Source organism: Oncorhynchus keta, unplaced genomic scaffold (assembly GCF_023373465.1).
Source record: "Oncorhynchus keta strain PuntledgeMale-10-30-2019 unplaced genomic scaffold, Oket_V2 Un_contig_6587_pilon_pilon, whole genome shotgun sequence".
In the NCBI taxonomy this organism is placed as follows: domain Eukaryota; kingdom Metazoa; phylum Chordata; class Actinopteri; order Salmoniformes; family Salmonidae; genus Oncorhynchus; species Oncorhynchus keta.
This window is the reverse complement of record NW_026288944.1, coordinates 45,001-50,000: the sequence shown is the minus strand read 5'-3', so window position 1 is coordinate 50,000 and position 5,000 is coordinate 45,001. Positions and strand designations below refer to the sequence as shown.

The window sequence follows — 5,000 nt, the reverse complement described above, 5'->3', positions numbered from 1 at the left end:
TTATGTTACTAACTCCTAGAAACACGTTATGTTACTAACTCCTAGAAACATGTTATGTTACTAACTCCTAGAAACACGTTATGTTACTAACTCCTAGAAACATGTTATGTTACTAACTCTTAACAGTTATGTTACTAACTCCTAGAAACATGTTATGTTACTAACTCCTAGAAACATGTTATGTTACTAACTCCTAACAGTTATGTTACTAACTCCTAGAAACATGTTATGTTACTAACTCCTAACAGTTATGTTACTAACTCCTAGAAACATGTTATGTTACTAACTCCTAGAAACATGTTATGTTACTAACTCTTAACAGTTATGTTACTAACCCCTAGAAACATGTTATGTTACTAACTCCTAGAAACACGTTATGTTACTAACTCCTAGAAACATGTTATGTTACTAACTCCTAGAAACACGTTATGTTACTAACTCCTAACAGTTATGTTACTAACTCCTAGAAACATGTTATGTTACTAACTCCTAGAAACATGTTATGTTACTAACTCCTAACAGTTATGTTACTAACTCCTAGAAACATGTTATGTTACTAACTCCTAGAAACATGTTATGTTACTAACTCTAACAGTTATGTTACTAACTCCTAGAAACATGTTATGTTACTAACTCCTAGAAACACGTTATGTTACTAACTCCTAGAAACATGTTATGTTACTAACTCCTAGAAACATGTTATGTTACTAACTCCTAGAAACATGTTATGTTACTAACTCCTAACAGTTATGTTACTAACTCCTAACAGTTATGTTACTAACTCCTAGAAACACGTTATGTTACTAACTCCTAGAAACACGTTATGTTACTAACTCCTAGAAACATGGTATGTTACTAACTCCTAACAGTTATGTTACTAACTCCTAGAAACATGTTATGTTACTAACTCCTAGAAACATGTTATGTTACTAACTCCTAGAAACATGTTATGTTACTAACTCCTAGAAACATGTTATGTTACTAACTCCTAACAGTTATGTTACTAACTCCTAGAAACACGTTATGTTACTAACTCCTAACAGTTATGTTACTAACTCCTAGAAACACGTTATGTTACTAACTCCTAGAAACATGTTATGTTACTAACTCCTAACAGTTATGTTACTAACTCCTAGAAACACGTTATGTTACTAACTCCTAGATGTTACTACTCCTAGAAACATGTTATGTTACTAACTCCTAGAAACACGTTATGTTACTAACTCCTAGAAACATGTTATGTTACTAACTCCTAACAGTTATGTTACTAACTCCTAGAAACACGTTATGTTACTAACTCCTAGAAACATGTTATGTTACTAACTCCTAACAGTTATGTTACTAACTCCTAGAAACATGTTATGTTACTAACTCCTAGAAACACGTTATGTTACTAACTCCTAACAGTTATGTTACTAACTCCTAGAAACACGTTATGTTACTAACTCCTAGAAACACGTTATGTTACTAACTCCTAGAAACACGTTATGTTACTAACTCCTAGAAACATGTTATGTTACTAACTCCTAGAAACACGTTATGTTACTAACTCCTAACAGTTATGTTACTAACCCCTAGAAACATGTTATGTTACTAACTCCTAGAAACATGTTATGTTACTAACTCCTAGAAACACGTTATGTTACTAACTCCTAACAGTTATGTTACTAACTCCTAGAAACATGTTATGTTACTAACTCCTAGAAACATGTTATGTTACTAACTCCTAGAAACATGTTATGTTACTAACTCCTAGAAACACGTTATGTTACTAACTCCTAACAGTTATGTTACTAACTCCTAGAAACATGTTATGTTACTAACTCCTAGAAACACGTTATGTTACTAACTCCTAGAAACACGTTATGTTACTAACTCCTAGAAACAGTTATGTTACTAACTCCTAGAAACACGTTATGTTACTAACTCCTAACAGTTATGTTACTAACTCCTAGAAACACGTTATGTTACTAACTCCTAGAAACACGTTATGTTACTAACTCCTAGAAACATGGTATGTTACTAACTCCTAACAGTTATGTTACTAACTCCTAGAAACATGTTATGTTACTAACTCCTAGAAACATGTTATGTTACTAACTCCTAGAAACATGTTATGTTACTAACTCCTAGAAACATGTTATGTTACTAACTCCTAGAAACATGTTATGTTACTAACTCCTAACAGTTATGTTACTAACTCCTAGAAACACGTTATGTTACTAACTCCTAGAAACATGGTATGTTACTAACTCCTCACAGTTATGTTACTAACTCCTAGAAACATGTTATGTTAAACTCCTAGAAACATGTTATGTTACTAACTCCTAGAAACATGTTATGTTACTAACTCCTAGAAACATGTTATGTTACTAACTCCTAACAGTTATGTTACTAACTCCTAGAAACATGTTATGTTACTAACTCCTAGAAACACGTTATGTTACTAACTCCTAGAAACACGTTATGTTACTAACTCCTAACAGTTATGTTACTAACTCCTAGAAACACGTTATGTTACTAACTCCTAACAGTTATGTTACTAACTCCTGAAACACGTTATGTTACTAACTCCTAGAAACACGTTATGTTACTAACCCTAGAAACATGTTATGTTACTAACTCCTAGAAACATGTTATGTTACTAACTCCTAGAAACATGTTATGTTACTAACTCTTAACAGTTATGTTACTAACCCCTAGAAACATGTTATGTTACTAACTCCTAGAAACATGTTATGTTACTAACTCCTAGAAACATGTTATGTTACTAACTCTTAACAGTTATGTTACTAACCCCTAGAAACATGTTATGTTACTAACTTCTAGAAACACGTTATGTTACTAACTCCTAGAAACATGTTATGTTACTAACTCCTAGAAACACGTTATGTTACTAACTCCTAACAGTTATGTTACTAACTCCTAGAAACATGTTATGTTACTAACTCCTAACAGTTATGTTACTAACTCCTAGAAAAATGTTATGTTACTAACTCCTAACAGTTATGTTACTAACTCCTAGAAACATGTTATGTTACTAACTCCTAACAGTTATGTTACTAACTCCTAGAAACATGTTATGTTACTAACTCCTAGAAACATGTTATGTTACTAACTCCTAGAAACATGTTATGTTACTAACTCCTAGAAACACGTTATGTTACTAACTCCTAGAAACATGTTATGTTACTAACTCCTAGAAACACGTTATGTTACTAACTCCTAACAGTTATGTTACTAACTCCTAGAAACATGTTATGTTACTAACTCCTAGAAACATGTTATGTTACTAACTCCTAACAGTTATGTTACTAACTCCTAGAAACATGTTATGTTACTAACTCCTAGAAACATGTTATGTTACTAACTCCTAGAAACATGTTATGTTACTAACTCCTAGAAACATGTTATGTTACTAACTCCTAGAAACATGTTATGTTACTAACTCCTAGAAACATGTTATGTTACTAACTCCTAGAAACATGTTATGTTACTAACTCCTAGAAACACGTTATGTTACTAACTCCTAACAGTTATGTTACTAACTCCTAACAGTTATGTTACTAACTCCTAGAAACATGTTATGTTACTAACTCCTAGAAAAATGTTATGTTACTAACTCCTAGAAACATGTTATGTTACTAACTCCTAGAAACATGTTATGTTACTAACTCCTAGAAACATGTTATGTTACTAACTCTTAACAGTTATGTTACTAACTCACACGTTATGTTACTAACTCCTAGAAACATGTTATGTTACTAACTCCTAACAGTTATGTTACTAACTCCTAGAAACATGTTGTGTTACTAACTCCTAGAAACATGTTATGTTACTAACTCCTAGAAACACGTTATGTTACTAACTCCTAGAAACACGTTATGTTACTAACTCCTAACAGTTATGTTACTAACTCCTAGAAACATGTTATGTTACTAACTCCTAGAAAATGTTATGTTACTAACTCCTAGAAACATGTTATGTTACTAACTCCTAGAAACATGTTATGTTACTAACTCCTAGAAAAATGTTATGTTACTAACTCCTAACAGTTATGTTACTAACTCCTAGAAACATGTTATGTTACTAACTCCTAGAAACGAGCTTCCTTTATGTGATCTATAAAGAGCTTCCTTTATGTGATCTATAAACAGCTTCCTTTATGTGATCTATAAAGAGCTTCCTTTATGTGATCTATGAAGAGCTTCCTTTATGTGATCTATAAAGAGCTTCCTTTATGTGATCTATGAAGAGCTTCCTTTATGTGATCTATAAAGAGCTTCCTTTATGTGATCTATAGAGCTTCCTTTATGTGATCTATAAAGAGCTTCCTTTATGTGATCTATGGAGAGCTTCCTTTATGTGATCTATAAAGAGCTTCCTGTATGTGATCTATAAAGAGCTTCCTTTATGTGATCAGTATAACACTGAACAGAGGAGATGGAAACAGGAGTATTTATTTTTATCCTTTATTTAACCAGGCAAGACAGTTAAGAACATATTCTTATTTTCAATGACAGCCTAGGAACAGTGGGTTAACTGCCTTGTTCAGGATCAGAACGACACCTCTACACTCTAACCACTAGGCTACCTGCCACCTCTACACTCTAACCACTAGGCTACCTGCCTCCTCTACACTCTAACCACTAGGCTACCTGCCACCTCTACACTCTAACCACTAGGCTACCTGCCTCCTCTACACTCTAACCACTAGGCTACCTGCCTCCTCTACACTCTAACCACTAGGCTACCTGCCTCCTCTACACTCTAACCACTAGGCTACCTGCCTCCTCTACACTCTAACCACTAGGCTACCTGCCACCTCTACACTCTAACCACTAGGCTACCTGCCTCCTCTACACTCTAACCACTAGGCTACCTGCCTCCTCTACACTCTAACCACTAGGCTACCTGCCTCCTCTACACTCTAACCACTAGACTACCTGCCACCTCTACACTCTAACCACTAGGCTACCTGCCTCCTCTACACTCTAACC

General features: G+C 34.0%; 1 protein-coding gene across 2 annotated transcripts in view; it reads left to right on the top strand.

Annotated features, from left to right (window-relative positions):
• Positions 1–5,000, top strand: part of LOC127926001 (Krueppel-like factor 12) — a 16,269-nt gene that overhangs the window by 1,977 nt on the left and 9,292 nt on the right. The window contains exon 1 of one of the 2 annotated variants that reach the window (XM_052511252.1): positions 4,345–5,000. This exon is cut by the window's right edge and continues 995 nt beyond it. The exons of the other annotated variant lie outside the window; for it this stretch is intronic. The gene's annotated coding sequence lies outside the window, so the exon portion shown is untranslated. Of the gene's footprint in view, positions 1–4,344 lie in introns of those variants that run through there. 2 annotated transcript variants of the gene reach the window in all.